General features: G+C 43.5%; 1 long non-coding RNA gene across 1 annotated transcript in view; it reads left to right on the top strand.

Moving 5' to 3' along the window:
- LOC309620123 overlaps positions 1 to 21,124 on the top strand; it is a 424,602-nt gene that overhangs the window by 400,521 nt on the left and 2,957 nt on the right. The gene's annotated exons all lie outside the window — the stretch shown is intronic.

Raw genomic sequence — 21,124 nt, 5'->3', positions numbered from 1 at the left:
CCTCTGACCTTGAGATTAGATGAGGAGGAGCTGTCAAAAGAGAGGGAGAAGTAGCAGTCAGTGTAGTAAGACGAAACAGGCTCAGACTACTGAGCCCTCAAAGCGGAGGAAGAAAATACAGCCTGATTATTTCAAAGATCTGCCCGATATACGCTGCCATAACAGAAGACATGACGCCACTGTAGGAAAAAGTCTTTCACAGTGAACGAACTTTGGTGGCACTACTAGTGACCCATGCGTTCTAAGAAGATCAGCTGTCCTGCCCAACCACAACCCTGCCTGCCACGATCCCAGCTAGAGCGGCTGCCGCCCCGGCTCTTTCTCACCTCTGAGTGCCCACAGAAGCACCGAGGAGGTGGGCAGGGATTTTAGAGTCAGCCATACCTTGACCCAAACCTCAGCTCAGCCACATACTGGCTGTGTGACCTTGGACAAGCTGCTTGACTTCTTCTCTGCCCTTGAATTTCTTCATTTTTAAAATAGGGTATACCTCCCAAGGTCTTGAGAGAGTATCTATGCACATATCGCCGGGCACAGAGTGAAACCTCAGGGTGTCTTATCTTATTAGCTGCTCTCTCACGAGAAAGAACAAAATTTAGTCTCTTATCTGAGAAATCAGTCAGGCCACCTTGATATTACCGAAACTCAGAGAAAAATAAACGTAAGCTACCTCCTTGGATTCTAAGATACATGGAAACACCCACTCCCATCAGCCAGCCCCACCTGCTTCTCCCCCAACCCTCCCCCACCTCTACAACCTAGCCACACGCTGTGCATGCTGGTCTCTCTCCCATTCGGCCCTCTAACCCTAACCCCCGCTGAATGCAGAGGAATGGCCAATTTCTACCCCACATCCTAAGCAGTCTCTCTAAACCCTTGCTATTCAAGATGTGTTGCCCAGATCAGCAGCAGCAGCATCACCTGGGAGCTTCAGGCCTGACGCCAGACGTACTGAATTGGCATTTGGAGCAGATTTTCAGGCGATTCTTATGAACACTCAGTGCGAGAAGCACTGGTCTAGTTTCCCGGCACTCCTCCCTCCCTCGTTATTCTCCTCTATCTCCTGTGACTTCTCCACATGTCCCTGCAATCTCCCGTCCTCTCCCTATCATCCAATCTCGCCTGGTGCCTTTACGCCTCATCTCAGGAAAATAAACACTGAGGGAAAAGAAGATCTTAAAATCAATGGAAAAAACCAAAAAGACCAACACCCTAAAAATATGGCATAAACTAGAGAAGGAAAATAAATTGGTCAATAGACATTTGAAAAAGATGTAAACCTCACTAAAACTCAAAGAAAAAATACAGCAAAAGTGATATATTGCATTAGTTATCTACTGTTGTATAACACATTACTCCCAAACTGACTGGCTTACAGAAACAATAAATATTGATTATCTCACAGTTTCCGTGGGTCAGGGATTTGACAGTGGCTCACCTGGGTGTTTCGGGCTCAGGGTCTCTGGGGCTGCAGTGACCTTAAAGCTTAAATGGAACTGGAGGACCTGCTTCCAATGTGATTCGCTCACATGGCTGGCAAGTCGGGCTGGTGATTGGTAGGAGACCTCAGTTCCATACCATATGGACCTCGCATTGGGCTGCTTGAGTGTCCTCATGACGTGGTGTTGGCTTCCCCAGAACAATTAACTCAAGAGAGCAAGGCAGAAGTGGCAATGCTGTTTATGACCTAGTCTCAGAAGTACCTATCTTATATATACAAAGGAATATTATGCAGCCTGGAAGAAGGAAATCCTGCCATTTGTGAGAACATGAATGAAACTGGAGGGCATTATGCTAAGTGAAATAAGCCGAACAGAGAAAGACAAATACTGCACAATTCACTTAAATGTAGAGTCTGAAATAGCTTAATTTACAGAAGCAGAAAGTAGAATGGTGGTTGCCAGGGACTGGGGGTTTGCAGAAATGGGGAGACATTGGTCAAAGTGTACAAGGTTTCATTTATACAGGATAAACAAGTTCTATAGATCTAATGTACAGCAATGTGACTATAGTTAACAATACTATTGATATATTGTATATTTGAAGTTTGCTAAGAGGGTAGATCTTAAGTGATCTCATCACACACACATACATACATACACACACACAAGGTAACTATGTGAGGCAATAGTGGTGTTAATTAGCTTGATGGTGATGATCATACAACAATACACACAGTGTAAACACATATCAAAACATCAAATTGCACACCTTAAATATATGCAATTTTTATGCATTAATTATACCTGAATACAGCTAGGAAAAAAAGAAAACAATATTCAAAAATTAATTTAATTAAATTTAATCAAAATAAAGAAGTACTACATACCTGTCATTTCTGCAATATCCCATTGGTCTTACAGGACAACCCTATTTATGAGAGGGGACCACACAAAGGTGTGAATATCAGGCAGTTGAGGACCACTGAGGCTGTCTTGGAAGCTGGCTGCCAGAGATATTTTTACCTGGTTAATACTTTGAAGTGACTTGGCATCAGCAAGAGTGGGAGAAAATGGAAACTCTCACACACTGCTGGTTGGTATTTAGCCTTAAAATGTGCAGAACCTGTGACCCAACACTTTTCATTCTAGGAATCTGTCCTAAAGAAATAATTATAGACGTGCAAAAAGACTTAAGTGTAAGGATTTTCATCTTAGTTAATAATAGTGAGAATGTTGCAATCATTTAAATTTCCATAACAGAGAATTGGTCAAGTCAATTAGGGTACCTCATACAACGAAGTATTATGTGGAAGAATATTTAATGACATGAAAAAATATTCGTTGTGTGTTGTTAGGTTTTTTTAGAGGAAGCAACAAATCAGTTACTCACTCTATGAGCACATTGTTAAAGCATCTGTGTAACATACATAGGTAGATGATAGAAAGACTAAACTTCAGATACGTTTTAAATGTAAGCAGTGGTTATCTCTGGCGGTGGTTTTGCTCTACATATGTATATATATTGCTTTTTGGAAATAGTAACTTTCTACAACGAATATATATCCTCTGCTAATAAGAAACAAATGATATATTTTAAATTTTCCAAAAGACTCAGCGCAGGCATCACTGCCTCCCAGATGCTCCCCCTAATCCCTGGATTTGCTGCCCTTGCCCTCCAGCCTGAGTTAGCCGCTTCCTTCTCATGGGCCCAAAGCACCCTGTCCATGCCTCCTTTGGTGCACTTTCCACGTAGTACTGGCCTGCTTGTCACTACATTCAGATGGTGCCATGTCTTATCCATCTCAATACTGATGTTGCCATGTACAGGGCCTGGTAAACCACAGGCACTCGGTGTGGTTGGCCCAGTGGAAGTGCATGGCATTGCTCGCCTACAGCCAAGCCAGCTGGTGGGCATGGGTTGGGTTCCATTACTCCTGGGAGGAGTAAGGGCATCGTGGATGGTGTGGGCTGAGTCAGCTGTGCTTCTGGCCCAGACCCTGGCACCTTTATTTGGAATGGCTCCAGAACCGAGGAGCAGCTGTGGCACAGTACCTATTTTGTGGTTGTCTAGTGAGAGAACTGAACTGGTGAGATGTTATTAATCATGCTGTTTGGTTGCAAGACAGTAGACTGACCAACAAGTTGAACTTGAACTTTGTTTTGCTAGCCTTTAGTTCTGTCCCAGGTTTCCGCAATTAAACGATGGCAGGCCAAGTTGAAGCAGAGATGAACTGAATTCAATTAATAACGTCTCAGAAATGCACTAAAAATAGCACATGATCCAGTATCTAAGTTGGCTCCTTTACCATCACCCATTCAAACAGATCAGATAATGCTATGTATACAGGCTCTGAAATTTGACTGCCCAAGTCCACCAAGGCTTCTACATTTCAAAGAGTTATGAACAATTTAATCGAGATGACAAGCATTTGGGACAAGAACATATGGCAAAGTTGAGTTATAAATGTTCTTTCCTTACTGAAAAAATTGGGGACATTTTAATTGGGTCTTGAATGATGTTTATATTACCAAAAGGGAAAATTTATTATTTTTTTAATTAATTAATTAATTATTTATTTATTGGCTGCATTCGCTCTTCATTGCTGCACGTGGGCTTTCTCTAGTTGTGGCGAGGGTGGGGCTATTCTTCACTGCGGTGTGCGGGCTTCTCATTGCAGTGGCTTCTCTTGTTGTGGAGCACGGGCTCTAGGCATGCAGGCTTCAGTAGTTGTGGCACGTGGGCTCAGTGGTTGTGGCACACGGGCTCTAGAGCGCACGCTCAGTAGTTGTGGTGCATGGGCTTAGTTGCTCCACGGCATGTGGGATCTTCCTGGACCAGGGATCGAATCCGTGTCCCCTGCATTGGCAGGCGGATTCTTAACCACTGCGCCACCAGGGAAGTCCCAAAAATTTATTATTAATGAGGAAGGCTGTTTCAAGCTTCTAAGCTTCCTTTCTAGAATAAATGTCACGAAATTAATCAAGGACAAAAGGACCACAGATGACTCATGCCTAAGACTCAATTCCGACTGGATCCACATTAACAGCAGAGCTGGCAAGTTTCTTAACATCTGAAATGTGGAGCTGGCTAATGATAGCAATACCCTTTGGTGGCAAACTTTCCTCAGAGGGGCCAAGAAAAAAAGGTGAGTGTGGGGAGAAATCCACAGCTCAGCTCAGGAGCCCTGCCTGGGGTGCGTGCGCCTGGCTTGAAGGGTTGGCTCTGCTGTGGCTCTGGTTTGCCTGGGTGATCTCAGGCCTGTCCTGGGCCAGCTCTGAGGCTCTGAGCCTTCCATCACCAGAGGACTTCGGAATGGATTGAGTTTTCTTCCCAAGCTCTTTAAGGCCATGAGCTTCCTGGAAAGGTGCTCAGGGGCTGCAGATGGGTGTAGTGGGTATGCGTGGAGAGAACATCCCTCAGCCCCCCAATATACACACACACACACACACATACATACACGTGTGTGCACTTCAGCCAGGGTAGTTGTGCTCACAAAACTTTCCCATAATGACATTAAATTTTGGTAGGAAAAGATGTTCTGTTAATAAAAAAAAAAAAAAGACTGTTAAGAAACTTCTGGATTCATCAAGCTCTAAGATTCTACGATCTCTATGGCCGCTTTGTTGGTTCCATACTTAGATAAGAAGTCAGTGAACATATGGCCAGCTGGGCTTCCCTGGTGGCGCAGTAGTTGGGAGTCTGCCTGCCGACGCAGGGGACACGGGTTCGAGCCCTGGTCTGGGAAGATCCCACATGCCGCGGAGCAACTAGGCCCATGAGCCACAATTACTGAGCCTGCGCGTCCGGAGCCTGTGCTCCGCAACAGGAGAGGCCACAATAGTGAGAGGTCCGTGCACCGCGATGAAGAGTGGCCCCCACTTGCCGCAACTAGAGAAAGCCCTCGCACAGAAACGAAGACCCAACACAGCCATAAATAAATAAATAATTAATTAAAAAGAAAAAAAATATGGCCAGCTAATAAGAATTTGGGTGGCAATTGTTTTTTGTTTTTTATTTTGATTTTTGGTCTTGTTTGCTTATCTTCATGTTTCTATTCCCAATTGTCAATTGCCTTCCAGGCTCCCTTGTACAGAACCAAAACAAACTGCTCAGGTAAATGACAGCCTGACATTTTCGGATTTCTGTTTCATTTGACGTTAGTCACATTTTTCCCCGCTGGGAAGATCCATATTTTCATGACAAGCACTTCATATTAATTTTAAAAGTGGGTTCAGTGATGTCATAATTCCTCATTTTGTTCAGTCCTGAAGCAAATAAGTCATTCCCTGTAGAGAAGGGGGATGCATTCCACCAGAAAATTACTGTTGTTTATTATGGAAGCAGAAAGAGCAATAATATCTTCTTTTTTAGCATATTCCCCTAATTCATAATAAGGAGATTAATAAAAGATTAAGGAATAATGAGGGGATCGTTATTCTATTACGAATTATTCTTTTATTTACTGTTCATAGGTACTTGGTAAGAAAAAATGTTAGACTTTGAAAAATAAGAAGGCCTTTCTGAAACTTTTGTAGCTAATTCCTAATATTTGGTGGCAGTTATGTAACCTGACTTGGTCCGAGGTGGCAGTGAGGATCACTCACTTGGGAAAAAATGTTTTCTGTAGATACAGAAAATGTTAGGTTTCTTTTAGAGCTCGCTTGAGCAGTGACCATTGGAAATGATAAAAGCAAGGTTTCTGCTCACCATCTGAGTGTCAGCCTGGTAAAGTACTCTGACTTGGATGTGTCTGTCTGTCCCCAGGCCTGCAGTTAATGAATGTTGTTAGCAAACAGCTCAGGAGGTAATTGTGCTGTGGCTGGAAGGGTAATGAAATAGGTGCAGACTCCAAGGTGGTTCTATTAGAGGCTCATATTTTTAAATTGCAGTTATTTTCTGCAGAATGTAGCCTTTGAGTGACGTTTGTGAGTTCACAGAGTGGACCATGCTAGCCACAGGAGTGGATTTTCATTTTGTTTGGGTACATTTTCCAAAATCAATTTCAAAATCAGCACCATTAATCAGCAAATAGGAGTAATAATCTCAATAAGGGCACATTGAATTCGCCACCCCACCCCCTGCAGCATGCAAAACAACCTACAGGGGTGCAACAGGCCGGCCTTGTCTCCGCTCACCCACGAGGACATTAAGGCACAGAGTGATTATGGGAATTAGCCAAAAGTGTCCCCCGAAACTTGTGATACACTTTCCCTAATGTTATTGCTTGTCCGTGAGACATGCCTCTTAAAAATGGAAAAAATAAATGTGGGCCCAAATCATCTCCATCAAGTCTCAGTTCCTGGGTGCTACCCACCCTTGTATTTCTGAAAATCAAGGAAAAATAGTCTCTAAGTAGAAGGTTGGACAGTCTCCTGATGCCCACTGCCACCAGAAGAAGCACCAGGTTAAATGCCCACTTGGCCCGTCACTCAAAGAACACAGGCTTGTAGCGAAGCCACAATGTTCATATAGAATGCAGGTTCCAAGTTCCCCTTAGTTCAAAGCCAGCCTTCAAAAGTCCACATAAAAGCATCCCGAATCCCTCCCACTGCTCTGCCGTCCACCATACTCTGTCAAGCGCTAGCTCATTCATTCTGTCATTCCTCCTCTTCCTAATCCCTGTAGGGGGGCATTCAGTAAACATTCATTACATGTCTGTTGTGTGCTAGGTGCTATGCTTCCAAATGCTGAAAAGTTTCTAAATAAAATAAAAAGTGATTGTCAAAACAAGCATTTTCTTCTTCAGGATATTGTTTCAACTCAAGATACCCCATCATCCTGCCACACCTTACTACCCAGACTTACCTTGCCCTCGTCTCCCACGGTTCAGATTGGCTGGGCTCCCTCCTATTCCTTCAATATGCCAAGTCCATGCACTGTTAACTAAAAAATCCTATACCTACCCCACCACCACCGCCACCAAGCAGCCATGATTACATCCACGTTTCAAGAAGCTCACTGGCACCCAAGCCAGATGGTACCAACACTGGGCATCTCAGTGGATCAGAAAATGTCTCCTCACATTGGACCAAAATCTACCTTCCCTGACCCATTTCCACAACCCAGGACACGGAGATGCTGGTTATCAATACTGTTATCAGGAAAACTTGTCAAAGAGGTAAGCAAGGGAAAGTTTTCTTTGTTCGTGTGTTTGTTTTCCTTGTTCTTTCTTTTCCTTTCTATATATCTCACATTTAAATTACTTGCTGGGGGAGGAATATAAATAAGACTCAGTCAGACCTCATGAGTCATCGTTTCAGTGGGAAACAAAGCAGCCTTGCTTCAAAAAGCAATTTAATTAATTTTCTTATGTGCTGTGGAAATAAGCTTTTAGAGATGATTCAAACCACGTGAAATTGTCTAAAAATAAGCGAACAACGCAATTACTGTCTGTTTTTTTTGGTGTGGGAATATTAAAATAATAGGAAGATATTTTAAAGTGTAAAATAACAAAGTTTTCATGTAATATTAAAAGAGGAAAAAACCAAAGTGGATTCTTAGCTGGGTGCATGTCAAAGGTAAACAAAAGCAAACATGTCACCCATGAAAGACAAGGGTCAGTTTTAACAGCCCTGTTCTGAGCTAGGAAGAGAGGACACACCTTCTATTCCAGCCTTTGGACTTCCCCTCTCTGCATTCCAGTTTCCTCTCCTGGAAAATGAGGATGAATCCTGTCGTACCAACTTCCAGAGGTGAGAGTCAGATGGAAAAGTGGATACGAAAGCACTTTGTAAACTGCACAATGCTGGACCCGTATATGACATTGTTCCACTTACTCATGAATGACTCTGAACCTGTGGGTAATCGTTAGTCAAATCCATTTCACTTGCCTTCACTAATCAAGGTCGTTTTGTTGCTACAAAAGATTTGCAGGTCCTCCAACTGGCAGGCAGCCTAAACAATAAGATGTTTTGCTCAAGTTGTTTTCCAGGAACTTGGAGTCAACTGTGTCTAGTTGGAGCTGAGCCGGTTAAGACTGGGCAGGGGTCTTCCCTGGTGGCGCAGTGGTTGAGAATCTGCCTGCCGATGCAGGGGACACGGGTTCGGGCCCTGGTCTGGGAAGATCCCACATGCCGCGGAGCAGCTGGGCCCGTGAGCCACAACTACTGAGCCTGCGCGTCTGGAGCCTGTTCTCCACAACAAGAGAGGCCGCGACAGTGAGAGGCCCGCGCACCGCGATGAAGAGTGACCCCTGCTTGCCGCAACTAGAGAAAGCCCTCGCACAGAAACGAAGACCCAACACAGCCAAACATAAATAAATAAATAAATAATTAAAAAAAAAATACTGGGCAGGACCACTGACCCTCCAGCTGGGACCTTTTGTCATCAGAGGGCTGAAAATTCTACCCTTAGACCCTACTAAGTGCCTCCATCTTTGAACATGCAGAGGCCTGGAGCTTAGTTACACCTGCCCAGAAGGACAATTTCCACACTTTTTTCCAATCACCTTTCCCCTTGCTCCCCATGCCTCAGACCACCCTGCTTCTTTATTCTGCGTCCCAGAAATACCGCAAGCCCCTTGCCTTCAGGGAGGTGGATCTGAGACTTGCTCTCCCATCTCCTCGCTTGGCTTCCTTGCGAATAAACCCTGTCTTTGCTGCAAACCTCGGTGTCAGCGTTTTGGCTTGCTGCGTGTCTGGGCAAAATGAACCTGTTTTGGTAACAGCTCTATTTCTTCAGAGTAGAAAAACATCACTCTGAGTTAGAGCTCTTTTAAGCAAAAACACTGTCTCTGCTTTATTTTCTCACCTCTCTTACTTGAAAATATGGTGAAACAAGACATTGAGGCTTGCTCCTCACCTCTACATCAAAACTGCATCTGCCCCATCTCCTGGAATGACACCCAGTTGTCCCAGCCAGAAACCTTGGGGTCCTGCTTAATTCAATTATTTCCCCCAATATCCAGTCCATTGGCTTGTCCTTCAAAATATATCCAGAATCCAACCACCTTCATTCTGTGAAAGGTCCCTGGGTCCGAGGCCCCATCATTTTATCATTTCTCTCCTGGACGATGGCACTGGCCACTGGCCTTCTAAGTGGTCTCCCCACATCCCCTCTTGCCCCTTCTAATCCAATCTTTTCAATTTTAACTTTATACTTGGAGCAGGTACTGTTGCCTGTTTGCTGCTCTATCCCTTCCCCCCTCCTAACTGAAGCCTTCTCCACACTCAGAAGATCTGACTACTTCTTCCCTCAGCCCCAGGATAGCCATGTGACCCACTTCTGACCAGTGGGATTTAAGGTGGAATCTGCTAGAAAGTTTCTGGGAAAGAATACCCTCCCTGTTAAAAAAGTGAGAGACACATGAGGCAATACCGCCACCCCTCCCAACCAACCCACCTCAACCTTTGGACGTTGTCATGTGATACGTGATGCTTGGACCATTTCATTAAATGGCAGGGGTCAGCAAACTCTTAAAGGGCCAGACAGTAGATAGTTTAGGCTTTGCAGTCTATCTCTGTCTCAACTCAGCTCTGCCCTTGGTATGCAAGAGCAGCCACAACCAATACGTAAACGAATGGGCATGGCTGTGTGCCAATAAAACTTTATTAATAGACATTGAAGTTGGAATTTCTTACAATTTTCACACAACCCAGAAATTCTTCTTTTGAATTTTTTCAACCACTTAAAAAAGTAAAAAATATTCTCAGCTCATGGGTCATATAAAAACAAGAGCAGGGACTTCCCTGGTGGTGCAGTTGTTAAGAATCTGTCTGCGAATGCAGGGGACACAGGTTCGAGCCCTGGTCTGGGAAGATCCCACATGCCGCGGAGCAACTAAGCCCATGCGCCACAACTACTGAGCCTGCGCTCTAGAGCCCGTGAGCCACAACTACTGAGCCCGCATGCCACAACTACTGAAGCCCACATGCCTAGAGCCCATGCTCTGCAACAAGAGAAGCCACCACAATGAGAAGCCCTCGTACTGCAACAAAGAGTAGCCCCCACTCGCCACAACTAGAGAAAGCCCAAATGCAGCAACGAAGACCCAATGCAGCCAAACATTAATTAATTAATTATTTTTTTAAAAAAGTGATGATATCATTAGATGTTTAAAAAAACAAACAAACAAAAAAGAGCAGGCCAGATTTGGCCCACAGCAGGCTGTAGTTTGTCAATGCTTAATGGGATAATTAAAAATCTATTCTTAGGTCTCTTTCTTATTCTCTTACTTGCAGCCAAGAGTACAATAGTTGATACAATAGTATTTTTCTTTTCTTTGTTCTACTATAAATTTGAATTTTGAAATATTTCAAACACAGAAAATAATACAACAGACACCTATGTCCCCACTACCCAGATTTCACTGATGTTAACATTTTACTTTTAATTTTTATTTATTTTTATAATTTTTTTGTTATTATCTAACTTTAACAAAAATTTTATTGGAGTATAGTTGATTTACAATGTTGTGTTAGTTTCAGGTGGATAGCAAAGTGAATCAGTTATACATATACATATATCCACACTTTTTTTAGATTCTTTTCCCATATAGATCATTACAGAGTATTGAGTAGAGTTCCCTGTGCTATACAGCAGGTCCTTATTAGTTATCTATTTTATATATAGTAGTGTGTATATAACAAATATCATATGATATCGCTTATATGTGGAATCTAAAAAATGGTACAAATGAACTTATTTACAAGACAGAAATAGAGTCACAGACATAGAAAACAAACTTATGGTTGCCAAGAGGGAAAGGGGGGGAGGGCTAAATTGGGAAATTGGGATTGACATATACTTTTTTAAAAATAAATAAAGCCTTACCAAACAGCTGAAGGCCAAACCCTGCTCCCTTCCCCTCCCACTACAGAGGCACCCAGTAGCTGAGGTAGGTGTGTACTCTTCTATTCACCCTATGCACTTGCTTATCCACAAACAATATGCCTTATTGTGTGTTTTTAAACTTCACATAAGCGGTATCGCACTGCACGTAGCCTATTTTCAACTTCCCTTCTTCCCCTCAATATTATCCATGTTGATACATGTGGAGTTGGTTCATTCACTTTTGCCATTCTATGAATAAGTCACAATTCATCCAGTGGTTCCCCAGCTTGGGGGGAAGTTGGTCATTCGTCTATGATTTTCCTTGCACTCAAGGAGACTTATATGGGGGTGTTCACTGTAGCAGAGTTGTATCAGCAAAATAATGGAAACTAGCAAAGTATCCCGACACTTCTCCCCACTGTTGGTAAGGGAGCTTTCTAACAGCACGGGTTTGATCATGTCCTTCTCCTGCCAAAAAAACCTTTCGCTGGTTCCCTGTTGCCCAATCTCATGACCCTTAGACCTGTGCTTCTGCCCCTACTCTCTGCCCTTGAAGATCTGCAGCTCTGTTCCAGCCATATTGAACTCCCTTCCACCCCGGGGCCTTGGCACATGCTTTTCCTTTGGGCAAGCATGGCGCTCACGAGGCCCTCTGTGTCCTGAGCCTGCCACCTCCCCAAACCCCACACCCTCTTCCCCTTTCCCACCCTGGTACCCCACCTCCTGCTCTGCACTGTCCCTGACATGCCCTCCTCCCAGCACCTCTAAACATGGAGTACCCCTACTTCCTTGCCACTTCCCCTCTCCAATCTGGGAGCTACTCACATTCAGGAACCATGTCCTTCATGCCTCTCTGGACCTCGCCCCTGATTTGGCAAATGGAAGTTACTCACTAAATATATTTGATGAATTAATATCTGAATGAATGAATAAAAAGTCTGATCTCTATGGCATTAGCCCCCAGAAAAATGAATTCAAGAATCACACAGACTAGGATGTGTATGACAGAATCCAATCTAACTGACTCTTCCCCATGGATATTTAAAACCAGTAAATACTGCTATTTATAGCCTTTGAAGCTTCACTTTGCTTGATGATTCAACCAATTACTGAATTGCCCTAAGTTTCCTTAAAATTCATTTAAAACGATTTGGAAACATAAACAATTGACTCAGTTATCTACTTTCAGTTCAGGCAGGCTTCTTGTGAAAGTATGTAAATTTTTAGGAAGAAGAAAATCCATATCTACTAGGAAATGAATTTATAAAAAGGATGACCAGAGACTAACTAGTAACCTAACCCCGGGATAAAAGAGTTAATATAGCCTCCAAAAGGTGATAATCGGCCCCTTATTCACCAGAAGGATCTGTTCCAATGATTACACATTAGTGATTTTATTTCCACTACTTTGAGGAAAAGATTTTCTTAGTACCTTATGCCAAAGCAGAAGTCTATACATGGTGTTCCGTGAAGTTATGACACTAAATTTCTTGTGTCTCTCGTGGAAATCAATCTAACTGACTTACAAGCACAACATGAATCTAAAAGCATCTTGCTTACTAGAGACCAAGAGGCACCACAGAAAGGAATTTTTAAAATATCTTAATTTACCCTCTTTGAATCCCAGACCTTATATGCTGGGACCACTTGGAAAAGCAATGTTTCTAAATATACTATAGACTTCTCAAGCAGATGGCACAGAATATCATTTAACACTCTCCTGAACACTCAACATTATCCCCAGGGGTTCTGATTCAGAGGGCCTACTGAGATACTAAGGGGCTGGCCTGGGAGCTGGAGAATTAAAGTGTTGCCTCAGCTTTTCCGTGGCTTGCTGTGTGACCTTCAGCAAGCTACTTCCCCTTTCTGGGCCTCAAATGCACAATGAAGAGTGAGACTAGATGATCGATCGTGTGATGGTTGCTTCCAGTTGTGTGAGGTATTTATCAAATTTTCAAGTACGCGCAATTTTCTGTTAGTATTTTACAAAGGGAATATAAGCAGTTACGTCCAATGCCTTCCAGAATTTGGTAGGCTAGAGAAGTGTGGATTAAATTAAGCACAAATGATAATTATTATACTTATTAAATATTGCCTTGACATATAATTGAATAAGACCAGGGTATGTTGAAATAATAAGCAAACTGTGCCTAATGACAAGGCCTTATTTTTAATACCCAAACTCCTGATGTGCTCATTTCGTAAGTGGAAAACAATAATTTCAACACTCTTGCCATCGAGTATCCACTTCTACAAGTGCAGACACACAATTAACATACATGCATAAAGGGCTTTGCATCCACAAACTATGTATGAAAACTAGTCCAGAGTGCAAAACAAGCCCCCTAAGCCCCTTCAAATTACAAAGGCAATGACAATTAACAACTGATTCGGTGAAAAATTATTTCGTGCATTCAAAGCCTAAATTACAGACAGAAGGGGAGAGCATCAACAAAATAATATGGTTGGGCGAGATTGAATCCACAGGACATATTATACAAGAGGCCCTTAACCAGCCAGGCAAAGGATGGGCTTTCTCACCAGGTGAAGTTAATAAAAGACCCTTTGACCAAGATTTCCATGACAAAGCTCTGCTAATTTTCTCAAGAAGAATCTGCTCCAGTGGTGAGTCACTGCCCTTTTACTGGCATTATTCTAATGATATGAAGTAGAAGAAAAGGTCATAATTTAGATCAATGCCATCTTTGGATGACAAAGTGGGTGAGTCACCAAATGAAATTAATGCTGAAGCGTGGTTACCATTTTTGCTGTATATACTCTCCCCTGATACACTCTATGTACAACACATTCAATGAGGTATTTCAGGAGAGCTGGTTGCTAGGTTTCAGCCTCATTCAAAGCTCTTCATTTCAGCACAGAACAGAAATATGGAAAAATTTCAAGATGATTATATAAAATTTACCATGAGGCAATCAAGGGGCTCAGATGTCTCTATATTGACAGGGGCCATTATAGTGACTGACTTAAAATACAAAAGAAAAAGAAAGCCGTAGTTGAATCTTAGACATCACCCTTACTTTACAGAAGACACTGAGATTCAGAAAGGGAAGTGACTTGCTTAAATTGAAACATTTGGTGGCAAGAAGGAACCAGAACTCAGATCTTCTGTCTCCTTGACCAATGCACCTCCCCCAAATCGGGCATTCTTAATTTACACAGTTGACCCTTGAACGACGCACGTTTGAACTGCACAGGTCCACTTACGCACAAATATTCTTCACTAGTAGACATTACATTACTGCATGGTCCATGGGTTAACCCTCACGTTGTTCAAGAGTCAACTGTATATATTTAGTTAGTAGACTTTAGATTTTACAAACTGTTTCTTATTACTGGTAATGTGAAGCAACAACGAAACGAACAAGATGACTTTAAAAAAAGGGTTTGAAAAGTTTGTCAGGTTTTTTATCTTTATTAAAGCATTTGTTATAAAGATGTGCTTTAACACCTCACTAAAGAAGATATACAAGCAAAAAACAAACACATGGAAAGCTCAATATCATATGTCATCAGGGAATTGCAAACTAAAACAACAACGAGGTACCACAGCACACTTATTAGAAGGGCCAAAATCTAAAACACGGACAACACCAAATGCTGGTGAGAATGTGGAGGAACAGGAATTTTCATTCATTGCTGGTGGAAGTGCAAAATGGTACAGCCACTCTGGAAGACAGTTTCTTACAAAACTAAGCATACTCTTACCATACAATCCAGCAATCACACACCTTTGTATTTACCCAAAGGCGCTGAAAACTGAACTCCACGCAAAACACGCACACACATGTTTATAGCAGCCTTATTCATAATTGGCAAAACTTGGAAGCAACCAGGATGTCCTTCAGTGGGTGAATGCACAAGCTGTGGTCCATCCAGACAATGGAATATTATTTAGCATTAAAAAAAATGAGTTTTCAAGCCATGAAAAGACATGCAGGACCCTTCAATGCATATTGCTAAGTGAAAGAAGCCAATTTGAAAAGGCTATATAATGTACCATTCCAACTATATAACATTCTGGAAAAGGCAAAACTATGCAGATAGTTAAAAGATCAGTGGTTGCCAGGGGTTGGGGTCAGGGGGGCAGAGGGAGGAAGGATGAATAGGTAGAGTACAGGGGCGGTTTTAAGGCAGTGAAACTATTCTGTACGATAATAGTGGATACTCGTCATTATACGTTTGTCCAAAACGATAGAATGTACAACACCAAGAGTGAACCCTAATGTAAACTATGGACTTTGGGTGTGGGTTCATTGCTTACACCGAGTGTACCATTGGGCCAGTTTACAAGGGGCAGTCGGATAGATTCTCAGAAAATTCACTAAACATTCTTTGGAACATGAAAGATCATGACTTTACCCCAAAGAAGTTGATATTTAGTACAGAGAGAAGGTCTCTTCAAGCATCCACAACCGCATGGCATATTCATAATGCAAATAATTAAAGATTCAACATACCAATGCTTATTTTGTTAAAACAATTAAATACATTTTAATGTGTGATCAGGATTCAGGAAGCTTGTTCCTTGAGCTGAATGTGATGATTAAAACATCTGTCATTTCTGGTTAGAGGGGTCATGCCGTAACAGCATTATCACTTATCGTTATGGAACTGCCACAAATTAAACTTTTAAAGCCCACTGCGATAACAGAAAGCACACACACCTTCTAGAATGAAAACTATATCTCTGACATACGAAGAACCATGTGTTCAAATGATATCAAATATGAATAATGTGCATTCTGTAGCAAACACTGTGTTGAGGGCAGATATGAGGCCTAATTCTTCGCAGGGCTGCACCTGCCCCCAGGACTCTCCCTCCATGGCAGATCCAGATGCCTCAGGGACTCAAGGAAACGGAAAGCACACATAAAAGTCAAACTCAGTGGAAAGAATTCTTACAAGGCACATAATACGGAATGACATTCATTCACCCAACATACGCACTGGACAACTATTCTGTGTCAGGCATAGGGGAGGGCACTGGGCAAACAGAGTGTGAGCAAAATTGGTTGCTGTGGTATCTGCCTGCGTGGAAATGCATGGAACACTAGAGCTCGCCCAGGCAGACACTGGGGGTGGGAGTCAGGCCCGTTGAGAAGCAAATAGTGAAGCTCCCCTTGAACTCTCTTAAGCTCGCCACTGGGCGGTTGGTGTTTTGAGAAGCCTCTTCCAGCTTCTGGTGGCTGCAGGCTTCCTTGGCTTGTGGCCTCATCACTCCAGTCTCTGCCTCTGTCTTCACATGGCTTTCTCCCCTGTGTGGGTCTGTTTCAAACTCCCTCTGCCTCCCTCTTATAAGGATACATGAGATTGCATTTAGGTTATCAGGGATTAGCAAAGATTATCCCACCAGGATAAATCCAGATAAACTCCCCCTCTCAAGATCCTAAATTTAATCACATCTTTCCTCATACAAGGTAAGATCCACTCTTTTGCCATTCACAGATTCTAGGAATTAGTAAGTGAATATATCTTTGGGGTGCCTGTGTGATAGCATTGGGCCCACCCAGATAATCCACGATACTCTCCTCCTCTTAAGGTCAGCTAAATAGCAACCTTCGTTTCATCTTCACCTTTAACTCACCATTGCCAGGTCTGGTAACATACTCACAGGTTCCAGGGATAAACGTGTGAACATTTTGGGGGAGTCATTATTCTGCCCACCACAGATACAGCATAATTGTTACGGGCTGAAATGTGTTCCCCCAAAATTCAAATGTTGAAGTCTTAACCCCCAGTACCTCAGAATGTGACTGTATTTGGAGATAGGGTTTTTAAAGAGATAATTAAGTTAAAATGAGGTCAATAGGACAGGCTCTAATCCAATATGGCTGGTGTCCTTGTAAGAAGAGACCGGGACACAGACACCCACCGAGGGAAGACCATGTGAAGACAGCCATCTATAAGTCAAGGAGAGAGATCTCAGAAGGAACCAACCCTGCCAACACCTGGATCTCTGCCTTCTAGCCTCCAGAACTGCGAAAAGATACATTTCCAATTGTCTAAGCTGCCCAGTCTGTGGTACCTTGTTATGGTAGCCTGAGCAAACTAATACAGTAACCAAATCAAGGGAGCTACTCTCCCATCATATTCACAGGTTTCATCCATATTCAAGGGGAAGGGACTGTACAAGCATGTATATAGGGAATGGGGCTCTTGGGGGTATCTTACAATTCTGCCTTCCACGGGGGCCTTACCCACCAGCCCTTTTTGCCAAGTCAGTCAGAAGAACTCATTTAACTTCTCTTGCTCATTCCATTTTACCGAGCTTTCTATTCCTTTCCCACTCACCTTTTTTGTTTTTAATTTATTTTCTTGATCACTCGACTTTATTAATCTTAAATTCTAGTTGGTTCAAGGCGGGCTGGGAGGGAAGAGTGAGCAAAGACTGGAGGATGAGAAATGTGTCTCTAGCTATAAGAGAAGCAGAAATACTAGGAAAAAAAGGCACAGCGCTCTCAATCTGTCCTACATCCAATTTTCTTCGGAAATAAATGGAATATAGAAATGTGAACAGACTTCATTTTTCACAGCCCCAAAACATTTTCATTTTCTATTGTGAGTCTTTTTAAAATAACAAAGTCTGGCTATGCCACATACGTTTTTCTTTAAAATACATATTTGTATAGTTTGCACATAGCTGAGAAAATCAGATTCTGTTTCTACTCTCATTCTTTCTGCTTTTGTGCATGTTAACGGGCCAGAGCTGAACTTGATGATGTTACCGATAATTGCAGAATCACAGAGTACAGCACTGGAGAGTATTCCTGCACCGGGATGTCTGGCCACCTCTCGCCACTGTTGTCTTTGGGACATGTCTTCAGCGGGATCCCAGCTGAACAATTGCAATTGCTACCTTCCATGAGAATTCGTTGAACAGGAAAATCCTGGTGCCATAGCCACGAAGAGCACATCCAGCACACCCACACACTTTGCTCGTGTGCAGGCATAAAGCACGCCCCCTACGTGTACCTGTGTTTCCGAAGAAACACAGACGCAGTGCTGAAGGGTGGGAGTGGGGAGTGATTGAGAAAGAGGGTGTGTTTTAGGGCTTCAGAGCAGAGTGCAGACCCTGGGAACAGAGAGCCACAGATACCGATGGGAGAAAGAATTTGATGACCCTCCAACTGTTTCAGCCTTCTTCCCGAGGCAGAGCTGACCAAATTTCGTAGAGGGACTGTATTGGTATCTTGCCACCTACTAGGGCCAAGCCCTCATGCAGTTGTAAAGTCCTCTGGAAGATGGTCCCACCCCAGGCCCTGCCCTGCCCTGACCCCCAAGTGCATGCCTCTCACACCTCCATTCATATCTATGTGTACGTCCGTATCCACAGCCATATCCACATCCACGCCCGCAGCCATATCCGAATCTATTGTACATATACGTGTGTATACTGCACACTGCCTCATCCAGTTAACGAATCAGTTGAGCCCTGCAGCAAACATTGCTGGGAGCCTTACCAGCATCTAACCCCTCCCCCAGGGGTGGGCATTGAGTGCCCTGAGTTAACCAGTATAACCCCCAAGTGATTGGTTTGGGACTGGGCACTTGTCCAGGCATAAACCCACCAATGCTTGGCACTGCGTGGCCAAAGTGATTGTTTCACTGGTGGGCACATCAACTGAGTTACTCCAGAGTAAAGGCCAGGGGGGTTGTTCGGTGGTTGGATGACTGTCTGTGGTGTGCTGATGAAGCCCAGGAATGGCTGCAGTCACTTTGTCCTCATGAGGGAGGGAAGCCTGAGGATGTTACCAACACACTGAGAAGGACATGCAGAGAGAATCGCAGAGAAATGGAGCAGGCACCCTGATTAACTGTGCCAATGGATTAGCCCCATCTCTGGCCTTTTGCATCGTTTGAACAGCATTTTCTGTTACTTGCAGTTAACCAAGAACATCCTTATTAAAACCAGTGCTAGACCCTGGGGATTCAGTGGTGAATAAGACAGTGCCTACTCTCCTGAGCTTATGCTTTCATGGAGGGAGGGAGATAATAAACAAATAAGATCATTTCAATCAATGTTCTGTGTTATGAGAGTGATGTGGGACTTGCGACTTTCGATTAGGCGGCCTCTCTGGGGAGGTGACTTGAGAGTTGAGACTTGAAGGGTGAGAAGGAGCCAGGGGAGAGGGAAGATCTAAGGGAGAGGGAAGAGCCGATGCAAAGCTGTGCAGCGGGAGTGGGCATGGGAGATCTGGGGAAGGGAAAGCCGGCTGCCCAGTGCTGAGCAAGGGGGAGCGAATGAAACAAAGGGAGGAGGCCTCGCTTGTAGGCTGTGCGTGGAGCCGGGATACCACTCTGAGGGAGACTGGGAGCTATTTGGAGGATTCTGAGCAGAGGTATGGCATGCCCGATCGATCGAAGATTCTTAAAGGAAGAAACCTTCTAGCTGCTTTGTGGCGAAATGACTACAGGAGCAGTTAGAGGAGTGAAGCTGGTCCAGACCCAGGCAGGGAAGATGGTGAGAAGCAAAAGGATACAGGGAGTTTCATCTCTAGCATGCATTCCCTCAGGGTAGCGCGATGCTCCTTTGAAGGGACGCAGCAACTGAGTCGCCAGGATGTGAGCTGCTCTCCACCCAAATCCTGTATTTTCTACGAGGATTAACCTAAATGCATCTTTAATGGGCAAAACAGCAGGGTGTGCGTGAAATGAAGTGGAAAGATGTCAGCGATGCGAGGAAAACTATTTGGGGGCAGGGGAGTCATACTATTAATGGAGCAGATATGCCTAGGAAACCCTCCTGGTTTTCTCCACTACTTCCTTTACTGTTCAGACCAAATTCACTTGAACTCCTGGGTTAGGTTTTGCCTCTCTCCAAAGACCACAGCGGTGAGGATTCCAAATAAGGTGAAGGCATCAGAGGAGCAGCAGTGGCCATTTCTTGGCACACCTAAGCTGTCTCCAAGTGGGCTGTTTCCTGTACTACAGTTTTCGGTTAACATAGTTCATTAATAGTGAAGCAAAGTCAATATGGATGGTCAAGGAGCCCGTAAATTTTGATTTTAAACTAAACCTTCAATATAGCATTACACAGGATTCTACCTTTGCCTAATAAAGTGCCTGCCATTTCAGGCCTGCTTTATACAAACATCTTCAAGTCCAGCATTAAAAATATCCATGTATAATTCTCCATCTCTAGCAGTGGTTCTCAAACCGGCTGCATCAGAGCACAACCTGTTATAAATATGTATTTCCAGGCCCCACCACCCCGAGGTTCTGACTCAGGTTTGGGTTAGGTCTGGGCACTCAATCCCACAAGGTGACTCCAGTGGTTTCTGCATTGTCATTACCTGTCTCCTGAGTTCCCTGGACATTTTACAATCTGTACTTTTGTATATAAATACAATTGTACGTAACCTGTACATTTTGATACTAAGATGTCTCAAATCTTTTTTTGGAGTGGATATTATTTATTAATGAGAACTAGCTGGAACACTCCAAAGTGCAGCAAGGAGCTGGAATGAGTACAGCTGACCCTTGAACCAGCGGGGATTAGGGACACCGACCCTCCCCACAGTGGGAAATCCTCTAACTCCACACTCCCCATCTGCAGCTTCAACCGACCAGATTGTGTAGCACTGTAGTATTCACTACTGAGAAAATCCGTAAATAAGTGGACCCATGCAGTTCAAACCCGTGCTGTTCAAGGGTCAACTGTACAATCCACAAGTGGCCTCGAGGACAGAGGAAACAGGGCACTGCCATGAGGGAGTGGCGTGCTGGGCACTGCCAGGAACTGACTATCCCTGTCTTTAATCAGCCACAGGTATTTCCCACCCTCACTCCTTCAGTGGTATTTGAAGCCCATTCGCCCCCAAATGATTTTTTTTTTTTTAAGGCACAAGGCAAGGAGCTGCTTTCTTTTCCCCACTGCTACCTATACCAA

Source organism: Balaenoptera borealis (genome assembly GCF_965194805.1).
Source record: "Balaenoptera borealis genome assembly, chromosome: X".
In the NCBI taxonomy this organism is placed as follows: domain Eukaryota; kingdom Metazoa; phylum Chordata; class Mammalia; order Artiodactyla; family Balaenopteridae; genus Balaenoptera; species Balaenoptera borealis.
The sequence above is the reverse complement of the archived record's forward strand: the minus strand, read 5'-3'. Positions and strand labels throughout refer to the sequence as shown.